We start from the raw sequence: 16,017 nt of genomic DNA on the forward strand, positions 1-16,017 counted from the left end.
ACTGCAGCAGACCCACTTGCTTGAAGCAATCCAGCGCTTCCTCTAAGCAAGGCAGACCAATAATGGCTTCAACATCAAGGCGCTTGTGCGGGAAGATGCGACCTTGGTTGTATAGGATGCATGAATAGTAGCTGCGCTGAGGATAGCTCTAGAACCTATCTGATGAAATCCTTTCCCTTGTAGGGGTTCTTGGAGCTGTTGAAGAACGTATTGTCTGCCTTGAAGCTATTGATGTCAAAGGAGCCAGGTGCTGATGCAGGACCTGGGAACCTTGGCAGCCTTGGGACTGGCTTCTGGACATGAGGCCTGTGCTCAACATGGTAATCAAATTGAGGACCTGCAGCAGACTCAGGAACAGAAGTGTCTGGATCAGTAGCTTCCCTGTCTGCTGAAGCTTTTGGTGGGGAGGGCTCCACATTGGCTTCAGTGTTGGTTGTGGCAGCCTCAACATTTTCAGCCTCCGCTTGACTAGCTGGAGGGTCAATCACAAGCACGTTCTCCTGGAGAACTGCTTCTTGGTGGAGCATAGGAGTAGGCTCTTGTGGTGCGTCTTCTGCGGCTGATGCAGCCGGAATGTCTTCAGCATAGACTTGAGGCCTTGGACCTTTGCGAAGCCTGCGGAATGCAGACGATGCCTGTGGGGTTGGAGTGGGCTGGGCCTCATTGTCTTCTTCCTCTTGAGGGCGATCCGCCCATGACGCATCTTGTGCAATTGGCGTCAGAGGACGACCAATGCTGATGAGCTCGCTTTGTTCATACTAAGGAAGGGTTGCATCATCTTGTACATTGTCCTGATGACCAATGTCTTGAGCAGTAATGGGGTCGGCTGCTGGTATGACTTCAGCTTCAGGAGCCTCTGTGGAAGCAGGCTCATGAACTGTCAGTTGTCGTTCTGCGTTGGGGTGAACCATAGAGATAGGTTCAACTATCAAGGGCTCTGTGGGAGCAGCCCGAGATTTCTTGATCTTTCGCTTCTTCTTGCTGGGGGCAGTAGGAGAGGCTTCAGAGCTTTTCCTCTTCCTGGCTTCAGCCTCAGCAGTTCTTGTCTTCTTGAGCTCTGAAGCTGTTGACCGGCTCTTTGGCTTCGAGCCAGTCATTGCAGTTGGCAAGACAATTGGAACTGCTTCTTGCCTAGGTGCCTCTGGTTCAGCCATAACAGGCTTCTTCTTCTTCTTCGCGTCCATCTTGGGGTCGATGCCAGGACGCCCAAGTGCCTTGCGCTTCTCAGCCTCATTGTAGGCTTGTACATCTTTCAGCCAGAGACTTCATCCACTCACGTGAGCCCTGAGCTTCTGCACGCTTCTTCAGAAAATTTTCCTTGAGCTCATGCAACATGGTCTTGAAGCTCTTCACTTCTTGCACGCTGAGCTTGGACATATTCTTCTTGAACTGAGCCTTTTCATGATCAATTTTCTGCTTCAGTTCAACAATGCGCTGGGCAATGGCAAGTTCTGAAGCAATTGCGCCTTGGAAGGCGACGCTGAGGCCAACAGGCAACTGCAGATCTTCGAAGCTGATGTTTGGTATGGCAAACCATTCGTCGATGAAGTTGTGGATGATGGCGACATCAAAGAGAGGCAAATTGTTAAAGATTTCAGCTTCTTCTTTGCTCTTGATGAGCTGCTCTAGAGCGTCATCTCCAAGATCTTCATCACTTGACAGATCAATGGCTTCGCTGCGCAGAATGGCAGCAGCTGTGAGCTCTTTGCCGGTGTGTGGCTGAGGCACCTTGGCCTTCTAGGGCTTGGAGACGCGGGATACGTCTTTAGACTGCACACTGTCTTCAGGAGGTGCAGTTGCCAATGGCTTCGCCCTTGAGATTTTTGCTGAAGGGGCTGGCTTTGAAGCTTTTGGCTTCTTCGACTGCTTTGGCTTCGGTACAGCAGGAGCTTCATCAGACTCAGAGTCAGCTGGAGGGTCATTCACGGCAGTCCCTTGGACTAAGATGCGGGTGATGAGGCCCTCAAGATTGGCATACGGACCGATGATATTGGGTTCTGCATAGCGTGTGCCATCTGCCCTTGGTGCTGAGGGACCAGGGTTGAAGTCTAACCCCAACTTGTTCTTGTTCTACTTCGCTGATTGTTGGGCAAACTGGAAGTTGCGCTTGAATAGATTGTCGTCACGACACTAGAGTAGTGACGACGGATGTGCATCATCAGGCTGTGGCCCACGAACCATGTATGGATAGAAGCTTTGGGCAATAGCTTCATCTCTGGACCTGGGTACAAGGTTTTTGTATAAGATGTCTCCCCACGGTCTTTTGGTGGCACTTTTCTCAGCATACTCTTGGGTTGTGAAGCGGTATTTGAACCATTGTTCATCCCAATAGCGTCGAATCCATTGGATTCGGGTCTTGCGCTGACCATAATTCTCTTTAGGATCTGTTTTATACATTTCTGCCAGGTCTTCAGGCCGATCTTTGGAAGTTCCTTCACGTCGATGTCTGCCCCCCTTCCTTGCTGCTGCTTCTGAAGCCATAAACTTTGACTTGAAAGGCTTCAAAACTTTCAAAGGCTTCAAAGGCTTTCTTTTGCTGGACCAACAGGAACTGGCTTCAGGAGAATTTATGTGATGCTGTAGGAATTCTGCAAATGAATGCAGACTATGAGAACCGAAGGATTCTCCCACGGACATGTACCTGTGACAGCATTAAGGTGCGAGGGAAGGGGAAGAGGTCATATGCATTCTCAGAAGGTTTTGAAGATTAATCAGTTTAGAAGACATTGACCTCATCGTGCGAAGACATTCACTCATAGATAAGAAGTTGGTTCCAGATTTGTACGAACCCACAGATCAGTACAAGTGAGGAATCTAACTACTTCATGAAGCACAAGTGAATATACTAGGCATGTTATGAGATGCAGATTGAGAGATCTAACTTGTGTGAAGATAAACTTCTTATGGTAGAAAGTGACAGAACCATGAGATAAAAAGGGGCTGTAAAAAGAAGTTTTATTTACCACACTTGGAACTGCTAGACGGAAGTGGGAGATGATGCCGAGCAGTTCAGTCCTCCGTGCCCTAACTTGGCGACGGAAGACACCTACGGCGACGGCGGAGAGAACGATGTCCGCGGTCGGCGTGAGGACGGTGTCGGAGAGGTTGCGGCAGCGAAGCGCTTCGTCGCCGACGTCGTTGAGAGCTAGCGGTGGCGCTAGGGTTCTTGCGAGGGTGGAAGAAGGAGATAATGAATGCGGTAAGTGTGAATTTATAGGCACAGGGGCGGCACTGTGCTATTACACAGGTGCCCCTGGCGATTCGCATCTGAGGAATGTGTGGCCTGTTTGCGGAAGTTTGGGGTTTGTTCCACGTCCCACGCACGCCTGGATTGTCGGGCGGTCGTTCCTGTTTCTCCGGATTTTATGTGGAGGAATGAGCATTGAAAACGGACTTTATGGTTGTCTCTATATCTTCTGCTGACAAGGACGCAGTGAAGACATTCGACAGTTTCAATAGAATGCATATGACTTGGAGAGATAGAATTTGAGATAGAAAGCATAGAGAGATTAGGGTCCGATCACATTCACTTAGTTCAACAGATTCAACCAAGAAGACATAGCTATAAGTGAATGTTGTAGAGGACAGAACACTAGTATGTATACATCTATATAATCAACGTAGTGAAGATAATCATGAAGACATGTTGAGTTCGAAGCCAAACCAAATGTGAAGATATTGCAAGGTAACGCCATGAGTGAAACACTTCAAAATAGAACGTTTGGTGGTGGCGTTACCCACCGTATAGGAAGTATTAGACCCAGACACGGCGCACAATTATCGTGGCGCTCCGAAGTCAAATTCCACATTAATGTATTCACACTTAGAATGTATGTCTTCATTGATTGAAGATATACTTTACTTTGTGCGTTGCACATCTAAGTCATCATATGCATAAGTGTTAGGATGTGTGCCTGATCACAGGACATTTGAGGATTCCAGGATATTTAGCTCACACCGTAACTTGCAAAATCTCTTCTCATCCAAGGGCTTGGTGAAGATATCTGCCAATTGTTCTTCAGTGTTGACGTGTATGATATCAATGTCTTCCTTCACAACATGATCTCTGAGAAAGTGATGACGAATTTCAATGTGCTTTGTCTTCGAGTGCTGAACTGGGTTGTTGGCAATCTTGATGGCACTTTCGTTGTCGCAGTAAAGTGGTACTTGCTTCAGATGAATGCCATAATCCTTGAGTGTTTGCTTCATCCACAGAAGCTGAGCGCAGCAAGATCCAGCAGCAATGTATTCAGATTCAGCAGTGGAGAGAGATACACAGTTCTGCTTCTTTGAAGACCAACATACAAGTGATCGTCCCAGAAAGTGACATGTGCCTGATGTAGACTTGCGATCAACTTTGTCACCAGCATAATCAGCATCCGAAAATCCAACCGAATCAAACTCTGAGCCCTTTGGATACCATAATCCTAGAGTTGGGGTGTGATCCAAATATCGAAGAATTCGCTTCACAGCTAAGTGATGCGACTCCTTTGGTGCCGCTTGAAATCGAGCACACATGCAAACACTAAGCATAATATCTGTCCTAGATGCACATAAATAAAGCAAAGAACCAATCATGGAGCGGTATACCTTTTGATCGAACTCTTTACCATTGTCGTCAGGACCTAGATGATGTTTGGCTAGCATTGGTGTTGTGAAGCATTTGCAGTCTTGCATACCGAACTTCTTCAGGCAATCTTTGAGATACTTCTCTTGAGATATGAAGATGCCATTGTGTTGTTGTCGTATTTGAAGACCAAGGAAGAACTTCAGCTCCCCCATCATGGACATCTGATATTGCTCTTGCATCATATATCCAAACTCTTCATTGTAGTTCTGATTGGTGCAGACGAAGATAATGTCATCCACATATATTTGGCACACAAACAGTTCACCATCATATGTCTTCGTGAAAAGAGTGGGATCCAGGGAACCAGGTATGAAGCCTTTGCTCTTCAGGAAGTATTTGAGTGTGTCATACCAGGCCCTAGGGGCTTGTTTGAGGCCATACAGTGCCTTGTTGAGCTTGTATACCATGTCAGGATGTTTTGGATTTTCAAAGCCAGGCGGTTGTGCAACATACACTTCTTCTTCAATCTTGCCATTGAGAAAGGCACTTTTCACATCCATTTGATATAGAAGTATGTTATGATGATTTGCATAGGCCAGCAGAATGCGTATGGCTTCAAGCCTAGCCACGGGAGCAAATGTTTCATCGAAGTCAATGCCTTCCACTTGAGTATATCCTTGAGCAATGAGACGAGCTTTGTTTCTGACAACTTGACCATGCTCATCTTGTTTGTTGCGGTATATCCATTTGGTGCCTATTATGTTGTGCTTCCGTGGATCAGGACGCTTAACCAGTTCCCATACATTATTCAGCTCAAACTGTTGAAGCTCTTCTTGCATAGCTTGAATCCATTCAGGTTCCATGAAGGCTTCTTCAACTTTCTTGGGTTCTGATATTGAGACGAATGCGAAGTGCCCACAGAAATTTGCTAGCTGAGTTGCCCTTGAACGAGTGAGTGGACCAGGTGCATTGATGCTGTCAATTATTCTGTCAATCTGCACTTCATTGGCAACACGAGGATGTACAGGGCGAAGACTTTGCTCTTGCTGATCTGTGTTGTTGTTGGGAGGAATGTCTTCAGGCTGAGCATTGTCTTCATGTTGATCAGGTGCTGAGATGATAAGTTCTTCTTCAGGATGAGCTTTAGAAGGTATAATCTCTCTAGTTCCCATTAGCTTGATTGATTCACTAGCTAGAATCTCATCTAGCACATTTGGCAGTTGCTCTCTTTGTGAACCATTTGTCTCATCGAACCGCAAATAAACTGTTTCAACCACTTTGTAATGAAAGAGATTGAAGACTCTGTAGGAGTGCGAATCCTTTCCATATCCAAGCATAAAGCCCTCATGTGCTTTTGGTGCAAACTTTGAGGTGTGGTGTGGGTCCTTGATCCAGCACCTTGCGCCAAATACTCTGAAGTAACTGACATTTGGCTTCTTGCCAGTTAGGAGTTCATAAGATGTCTGGTTCAGAAGCTTGTGAAGATAAACACGATTGATTGTATGGCATGCAGTGTCAATGGCTTCAGTCCAGAATTTTCTTGGAGTCTTGTATTCATCTAGCATTGTTCTGGCCATCTCAATGAGTGTTCTGTTCTTGCGTTCAACGACACCATTCTGCTGTGGCGTGTACGGAGCTGAGAATTCATGTGAGATGCCCAAGGTATCAAGATATGTATCAAGGCCAGTGTTCTTGAATTCAGTGCCATTGTCACTTCTGATGTGTTTTATCTTGGCGCCAAAATTGTTCATAGCACGATTAGCGAAGCGTCTGAAGACATCCTGCACTTCAGTCTTGTAAAGGATTATGTGCACCCAAGTATATCTAGAGTAATCATCAACAATGACGAAGCCATAGAGGCAAGCAGTAGTAGTAAAAGTTGAGTAGTGAGTGGGGCCGAAAAGATCCATGTGGAGCAGTTCGAAGGGTTGAGTAGTAGTCATGATTGTCTTCGAAGGATGTTTTGCCCTTGTCATCTTCCCTGCTTCACAGGCACCGCATAAGTGATCTTTCTTGAACTTGACGCCCTCGATGCCTATGACATGCTTCTTCTTCGCAAGGGTGTGGAGGTTCCTCATGCCAGCATGCCCAAGCCTCCGATGCCAAAGCCAGCATTCTGAAGCTTTTGCAAGAAGACATACTGCAAGTTGTGGCCCTGTTGAGAAATCTACCACGTACAGATCATCTTTTCGATACCCTTCAAACACTAGAGACTTGTCAGATTCCATTAGTACTAGGCAACGATATTTTCCAAACATTACGATCGTGTTCAAATCGCAAAGCATTGAGACAGACATTAAGTTGAAGCCAAGGGATTCAACAAGCATGACTTTATCCATGTGTTGATCCTTTGAGATTGCAACTCTACCTAGACCCAATACCTTACTTTTACCAGTGTCAGCAAATGTGATGTGGCTCTTGTCGGATGGACGTAAGGTTGAGTCCATAAGAAGGCTTCTTTTGCCAGTCATGTGATTTGTACACCCACTGTCAATAATCCATTCTGAAGACTTTGAAGACGCTGGTGTCGTACCCTACAGTGCAGTTAGGGGGATAGGCTTCACGAAGAGAATTATGAAGCAAAAACATTTGACGAACCAGTGGGTTATGAAAACTTAGATCCAGATTAGGACTAATAGGGAGAGTAGCATGCGATTCAGGAACGAAGTACATAATGATGCCATTCGGGCATTTTATCTTGCGCCCTACAAGATTTTTAAGGTCCCCAGCAATAGCGTTAGAAGATTTTGTTTTTCTGCTGGAGACCTTTCCCTGCAAAAGAGAGTTAAGCTTTCTTAACCACCCACATCTTCAAGGGTGGCTTAGAAGCAATAAGTCTAAGTGCAGCATCTGAGAATTTTGGCTTTGAAGCCTTAGCAAACAGTCTTGCAGGTGGACAATAATACTCATAGGAATAAGCAGAATAATTTTTGGTCATATGAACATGACGGTTCGATGAACTGCTCTCATATTCATATGCCTGAATATGGTTTCCCTGCAAAACATTTGCGTTAGTGTGACTCAGGTGAGTCCTCTGTTTGTATGAAGCCTTTGGACCGTATGAAGCCTTTGGTCTGAGGTTTGTCTTCTTCAAGTGAGGTGTCATGAAGACATTCACAGGAAGATTTTCCAGACACTTTTTCGGAACCCAGATATTCTTCATAGGCGGTCCATTCCTGCAGTTAGTACCAATGTACCTGGCAAACACTTCACCATTCTGATTCTTAAACAGTTTATAGTTTGCATCAAAGGATTCATCAATAATAATGGGGTTAGCACATGTGAAGCCAGATAAATTGGATGGATCTGCTGAAGGTTCCTTTGCAGCAACCCATGTGGTTTTGGGGTACTGCTCAGGTTTCCAGTAAGAGCCATCTGCATTTATTTTCCTTACGAACCCAACACCCTCTTTCCTAGGGTTTCGGTTCAGAATCTGCTTCTTGAGGACATCACATAATGTCTGATGTCCTTTAAGACTTTTGTACATCCCTGTTTCAAGCAATGTCTTCAACCTAGCATTCTCATCAGCAATAGCAGTGGTATCCTCAGCAGAGGGGTTAGTTACCACATCAACAGTTGAAGATATTGCAACAGCAGTAGTAGTGGAACATTCAGCAACAGAAGTAGCATTATCACGCTCAATGCATTTAAGACATGGTGGTTCAAATCCTTCCTGAGCGGAACTGATCTGTTCGGCGCGAAGTGATTCGTTTTCCTTTTGAAGATCTTCATGAGCCGCTCTCAATTTCTCAAGTTCTTGCTTCCTTTGAAGATAATCATAGGAAAGCTTTTCATGAGTTGTTGAGAGAGTATCAAGACGATCTTCAAGTTCCTGATACTTAACGTGAAGATTTTTTATGTCTTCAATTAAGGATTCAGATCGAGTCATTTCAGCACCCAACAGATCATCGCTTCTGTCTAACAGTTTTTGAATATGTTCCATAGCTTTCTGTTGTTCAGTTGCAATTTTAGCAAGTGTTTTGTAGCTGGGTTTTGAATCACAGTCAGAGTCATCGTCACTAGATGTTTGATAGCGAGTAGTGCGTGTGTTTACCTTGGCACCATTGTCTTCAGTAGGTAGGAGTGGAGTCGTTCTTGTCATTTGCATCAGTGTCGGTGATGAAGTCATTGTCTTCAGTGTTGAAGATGGACTTGGCGACGTATGCTGTAGCCAGACTCGCAATGCCAGAATCATACTCCTCCTCAGATTCCACCTCTGCCTCCTCAGAAGCGGACTCCTCCTCTGAATCCATTTCCTTGCCAACAAACGCACGTGCCTTGCCAGATGAGCTCTTCTTGTGTGATGAAGACTTTGAGGAAGACTTGGAAGAAGACTTTGAGTATTTCTTCTTCTTCTTCTTGTCGTAAGAATCATATTCCTTGCTCTTCTTCTTCCTTTTGTTCTCATTGTCCCACTGTGGACACTCAGAGATGAAGTGTCCAGTTTTCTTGCACTTGTGACATGTTTTCTTCTTGTAGTCATGAGCAGAAGCTTCATCATTCCTTGAGCTTGATCGTGAAGATTTTCTGAAGCCTTTCTTCTTGGTGAATTTTTGGAACTTCTTCACTAGCATTGCAAGTTCCCTTCCAATGTCTTCAGGATCATCAGAACTGCTGTCAGATTCTTCTTCAGATGAGGAAACAGCTTTTGCCTTCAAGGCACGAGTTCGCCCATAGTTTGGACCGTAGATATCTCTTTTCTCAGAAAGCTGGAACTCATGTGTGTTGAGCCTCTCAAGTATGTCAGACGGATCGAGTGTCTTGAAATCAGGACGTTCTTGAATCATCAGGGCTAGGATGTCAAACGAACTATCAAGTGATCTCAGCAGCGTCTTGACGATTTCATGTTTGGTGATCTTAGTGGCGCCGAGGGCTTGAAGTTCATTTGTGATGTCAGTGAGCCGGTCAAATGTGTGTTGGACATTATCATTGTCATTTCGCTTGAAGTGGTTGAAGAGGTTGCGAAGAACACTGATTCTCTGATCTCTCTGGGTTGAGATGCCTTCATTGACCTTGGAGAGCCAGTCCCAGACCAGCTTGGATGTCTTCAAGGCACTCACACGGCCATACTATCCTTTTGTCAAATGACCACAGATGATATTTTTGGCAGTAGAGTCCAGTTGAGTGAACTTCTTGACATCAGCAGCAGTGACACCTTCTCCAGCCTTGGGAACGCCGTTCTCGACGACATACCATAGGTCGACGTCAATGGCTTCAAGATGCATGCGCATCTTATTCTTCCAGTAGGGATATTCAGTTCCATCAAAGACGGGGCACGCAGCGGAGACTTTGATTATCCCTGCAATCGACATAGCTAAAACTCCAGGTGGTTAAACCAAATCACACAGAACAAGGGAGCACCTCGCTCTGATACCAATTGAAAGTGCGTTATATTGACTAGAGGGGGGGTGAATAGGCGATTTTTATGAAAGTCTTCAAAACGTGGAAGTTATGAAGACAAACAACGAAGATTATGCCTATTACTATGCAGCGGAAGTTAGATTACACTAGGCAAGCCATGGTCAAGTATTCAATAGAGTGAAAGCACAAAGACAAACAGCTGCAGTGTAATAAGGATGAGGTAGGAAGAAGTTATGAAGCCAAACAGATCATACATTCACGTTGTGAAGACAAAAGATAGAGAAAGCATGCAATGGCTTCACAATGAGTAACAGTAAGAAAAAAGGAAGTGAAGATGAAACCGGTGACTCATTGAAGACAATGATGTGTTGGACCAGTTCCAGTTGCTGTGACAACTGTACGTCTGGTTGGAGCGGCTAGGTATTTAAACCTTAGGACACACAGTCCCGGACACCCAGTCCTGAACACGCAGCTCAGGACACCAAGTCCTCACCGTATTCTCCTTGAGCTAAGGTCACATAGTCCTCGCCCAATCACTCTGGTAAGTCTTCAAGGTAGACTCCCAAACCTTCACAGACTTCGTTCACTAGCAATCCACAATGTCTCTTGGATGCTCTGAACGCGACGCCTAACCGTCTGGAGGATTCACAGTCCTCAAGTGTAATAAGTCTTCAGATCACACAGACAAGAAGACTTAAGTGATGCCCAATGTTCTCTGGCTCTGGGTGGTTAGGGCTTTTCTCCTCGCTAGGAATTTTCTCTCAAAGGCTTCGAGGTGGGTTGCTCTCAAACGACAAAAGCCGTGCACTGAAATCTAAGTAGCCAACCGTTTATGGTTGTAGGGGTGGGCTATTTATAGCCACTTGGCAACCCGACCTAATTTGTCCGAAATGACCCTGGGTCACTAAGGAACTGACAGGTGTCTCAACGGTCAGATTTCAAACTCTCATGGCAACTTTACTTAGGCTACAAGCAAAGCTGACTTGTCCGGCCCTGGACAAGATTCGCTCTCATTGTCTTCACTCGAAGACATAGGTTTTTGGTTTAGGCATCACTTCAGTCATTCTGACTGGTTCTCCTGGACCCCACTTAACAGTACGGTGGTTCCTATGACTCAACACAAAAGAAAAAGAACTACGAAAGATCTAAGTCTTCGAGCTCCATAGGCTTCATAACGTGTCTTCTTTTGTCATAGTCTTCAATGTGAATATCTTCATATACCACCTTTGGCTTCAATGTCTTCATACATTTTTAGGGGTCATCTCTGGTAGTAAAACCGAATCAATGAGGGAATTCTACCTGTGTTATCCTGCAATTCTCACAAACACATTAGTCCCTCAACTAGGTTTGTCGTCAATACTCCAAAACCAACTAGGGGTGGCACTAGATGCACTTACATTGAGAAACTTGGTTTTTTAATTCCTGTAAATCCAAAACACGCCTGAAAATCATGAAACTTGGCATGGTGTCATGACATGGCTCCAACATGCTGTGGTAATTTTTTGTCCGATTTGCGAAGGCGCACACATTAACAATCAACAAAGTCATTTTGGAATAAGTGCTATCACGTTACAAATCGGAAATGCAAGTATTATTGAAACCGTGGGCGTTCGACTTACCAATTATGTGCGGGCACGTGTCCCCTTTTTTATTGGCTAGGAGGTGTCGTGTGGGGTAGCTATTTGAGTACGGGAGGCGTGCGATTAGATCCCTGCGCGTGCTCATTGGGAGGAGAGCCCTTTTGACCGCTACCCACCACGCACCTCCCTCCCAACGTCTCCATTAATGGCGCCCGAGCACCTGTTCTACGACGTGGCTATATGTCTCTCTGGACTGAGATTTAAGAGAGAAAAATGAAAATCTGAAAAAGAAAGTTTTGCACGGATCTTGATGTAAGATCCGACGGACCTATATAGCATCGACTGCAACTTATAGCAAGCATGATGAATATAAGGACGATGACATTGGATAATAATTATCTTACTTATTTATAAACATAATTAAAAAAAGCCACATGCGGCAACACCCGATATACACAAGGGCAAAAGAAGAAGGAAGACAACTAGTCTCTGCGGCGGGCGGCGACGAGCTCTTTCTTGTCCTCAAGATGCTGGTTGAGAGCATCCACGGATTCCTCCACCAGCCTTCTACGCTCAATGCGCAGCATGGCATTCTCGTCCATAAGTTTCTCGGCGATGACGCCAGTCCTCTTCAACAAGGTAGTGGTCTGCTCCTGCTGCTCCGCACTTCCGACGATCTTCGCCCTCAGCAGGTCACGCTCGGCCCGGAGCTTCACATTGCTCTCATTTAGTTGCCGGATGACGTCGGTAGACTGTTCAAACAAGGCTTGCAGGTCATCCTGCAACCTCGCCCACCTGGAGATCTGATCCATCTGCCTAAGGACGAGGGCACGCATGCGCCTGTAAGAGTCCTCGCCTGCCCGCGAGGCATTTTACCAGGCCGCCGCGGTGCGGGAGGACATCTCTGCCGCATTCGCGGTGCGGTGGGACATCTCTTCTGCTTCCGCGGCGCGGTCGGACCGGTCTGCTGCTTTGACGGCGCGGCGGGTCCTCCGTGCTGCTTCGGTGGCGGGACCTCTTTGCTGCTACGACCGTCCGGCGGGACATGTTGGCTCCTTTCGCGGCGAGGCGGGACATCTCTCGTGCTCCCATTTCCAGGCTCGCCTCTCCCTGGTGGCAATCTCTCGACCCAGAAGTCACGCTGGCCATGGCGGACGCAAGGGAACGATGATGAATGACTTGTTTGTTTTTCACTTTTTGTGGATGAGGAGTTGGGGAGGAATGTGCAGTCATCTTGTAGTAGTATTTATAACCACATAGTAATACACTCCTAAGTGGGAAACCGTTTAGGTTTTGATCAGTGTGAACAGGTTTGCAATTTGGAATGTGACGGGACGCAGACTCCCTGTTCTTCTAAAAAAATGTGATGGGACGCATGCTCAAAATTTACTGACGGTTATAAGTGCGGCACTATTCCCGGAAGGTGTAACGTGGGCACGTACACCTTCTCGGCCGCGTACGTGGCGTTTGCACCATAGGGTGCACCGCAATAGGCAATGTCAGCACCATCGCGCATGGTTCTTTTAATTAGAATGTGTTTACCCGTCTAGTGCACACACGTTGATCTATCTAACTGTTTCAGTTTGTTGTGGCTAATCGCAAACAGTTCATCCATGTGAAGTGTATGCCATCAATCGCAGACACTTTGATCTGGCTGACCCGTTTCTGTTATGTTGCCTAATCGCAAATAGTCAATCCTTCTGAAGCATATGCCCTCAATCACACACACCTTGATCTGGCTGGCCGTTTCTTTTGTGTTGCCTAATCACAAACAGTTCATCCGAGTGAACTGTATGCTGTGTATCGCACACGCCTTCATTCGGCTGCTCATTTCTTTTGTTCCTCCTCATCGCAAACAGTTAATTGAACTGAACCGTATGCCCTTCATCGCACACGCAACTAAAACCTGAACCGTGTTTCATGCATCCGTCATCACAAACGTTTTATAAATTTCTGACAATTTTCATACAGCGCCGTTTGCGATTATTGCATCGCACACAGTTTCTCGAAGGGTCTCTGATCGTAGTGTCGCGTTAGTAGCATCTTGCAGTAGTGAATACTCAACCCTCGAAAACTGTTGTGATCCCCTATACTTGTGGGTTATCAAGACCTTTTTATGGCGCCGTTGCTGGGGAGCATATCTCTATTCTTTGAGTCACTTGGGATTTATATCTGTTGATCACTATGAGGAATTTGCAAGATCAAAGAACTAAGATTTTTTCCCTCAGCTACGAGGGGAGGTAAGGAACTGCCATCTAGCTCTGCACTTGATTCTCCTTTTGTTTTGAGTAAATTTGCGACACTTACACCTGCTATTGATTCGATATGTCGCATATCATTGATGATGCCACTTCTGCTATGCATGATGCTTATGATGATACTACTTCTGTGCTTGATGATACTGTGCCACTAGGTGAATTTCTTAATGAACAACTTGCTAGGGTTAGAGATAATGAAATTACTGAAACTGATGATATTATTGAAAATGAAGATTATGATTCTCCCCCTAGATATGAATTGCCTGTTGTACCTAAGAGTTATGTTATGGATGAAGAAACTACTAGAGACTTCTTTGCTTGCAATGATAGAGACGATCTTAATAAATTGTTAGCTAAGCTGAAAGAAAAATTCCTGAATGCTAGAATGAAATGTGACCCTGCTTTTGCTACTTCACCTATCTTTGTTACCGATAAGTATTATGAATTCTTTGTTGATCCTGAGTTAATTACTTTGGTTGAATCTGATCCTTTCTATGGTTATGAATCTGAAACTATTGTGGCACATCTTACTAAATTGAATGATATAGCCACCATATTTGCTCATGAGGGAAAAATTCGCTACTACTATATTCTTAAATTGTTTCCTTTCTCATTAAAGGGTGATGCTAAGTTATGGTTTAATTCTCTTGCTCCTGGTTGTGTGCGTAGTCCCCAGGATATGATTTATTACTTCTCTCAAAAATATTTCCCTGCTCATAAGAAACAATTTGCTTTAAAGGAAATATCTATTTTTGTGCAAATTGAAGAAGAGAGTCTCCCACAAGCTTGGGGGAGGCTTCTCTAATTACTTAATGCTTTACCTCATCATCCTCTCAAGAAAAATGAAATACTTGATATCTTTTATAATGGACTAACCGATGCTTCTAGAGACCACCTGGATAGTTGTGCTGGTTGTATTTTCATGGGAAGAAATGTTGAGCAAGTTGAGTTGTTATTGAATAATATATTGAGTAATGATAATGATTGGACACTTCCTGAACCAACTCCGAAGCCAACTCCGAAGAAAAGGGATATTCTATTTCTCAATCCTGAAGATATGCAAGAGGCAAAGAAATCTATGAAATAAAAAGGTATTAAACCTGAAGAAGTTAAAAATTTACCGCCTATTGAAGAAATACATGGTCTTGATAACCCGACACAGGTAGTAGAGGTAAACTCTCTCCGTAGATTTGATGAAGGTGATACCCCTCATAATAAGTCTGCTAGTCAATGCTTGGATGAGTTTGATAATTTTATTGTTAAACAAGAAAACTTCAATTCTTATGTTAGTAGACAATTGAAACATAATGCTTACATGCTTGACCACTTGGGTGATTATATGAGTAGAACTGGTAATGATCTTAAGCTTATTAGTAAACATGCTTCCATGGTTACAACACAAGTAGAACAAGTACTTAAGGCACAAGATGATTTCCTTAATGAGTTGAATAGTAAGAACAATGATAATGCTATTAGGGTTATGACTAGAGGTGGTAAGATGACTCAGGAGCCTTTGTATCCTGAAGGTCATCCGAAGAGAATTGAGCAAGATCCTCAGAGAATTAATACTGATGCACCAAGCCCTCGTACTAAAAAGAAAAACAAAAACTAATAAGACTTTGCATGCTTCTAGTGAACCTGTTTTAGACACACCCGAGAATCCCAATGATATTTCTATTTCTAATGTTGAGACACAATCTGGCAATGAACATGAACCTAGTGCTAATGTTAATGGTGATGTTCATGTTGATGCTCAACCTAGTAATGATAATGATGTAGAGATTGAACCTGCTGTTGATCTTGATGGCCCACAATCAAAGAATCAACGTTATGATAAGAGAGATTTTGTTGCTAGGAAATATGATAAAGTAAGAGAACCATGGGTTCAGAAACCCATGCCCTTTCCTCCTAAACCATCCAAGAAAAAGGATGATGAGAATTTTGAGCGCTTTTGCTGAAATGACTAGACCTATCTTTTTGCATATGTGTTCGGCTGATATGCTTAAAATCCCTCCTTATGCTAAGTATATGAAAGAGATTGTTACTAATAAAAGAAAGATGTCGAAAGCTGAAATTTCCACCATGCTTGCTAATTATACTTTCAAGGGTGGAATACCAAAGAAACTTGGAGATCCAGGGGTACCAACTATACCATGCTCCATTAAAAGAAACTATGTTAAAACTGCTTTATGTGATCTCGGAGCTGGTGTTAGTGTTATGCCTTTATCTTTGTATCATAGACTTGAAT

The sequence above is a fragment of the Triticum urartu genome, chromosome 3A (assembly GCF_056163025.1).
Source record: "Triticum urartu cultivar PI428250 chromosome 3A, HENAU_Tu73, whole genome shotgun sequence".
NCBI classification, from domain to species: Eukaryota; Viridiplantae; Streptophyta; class Magnoliopsida; order Poales; family Poaceae; genus Triticum; species Triticum urartu.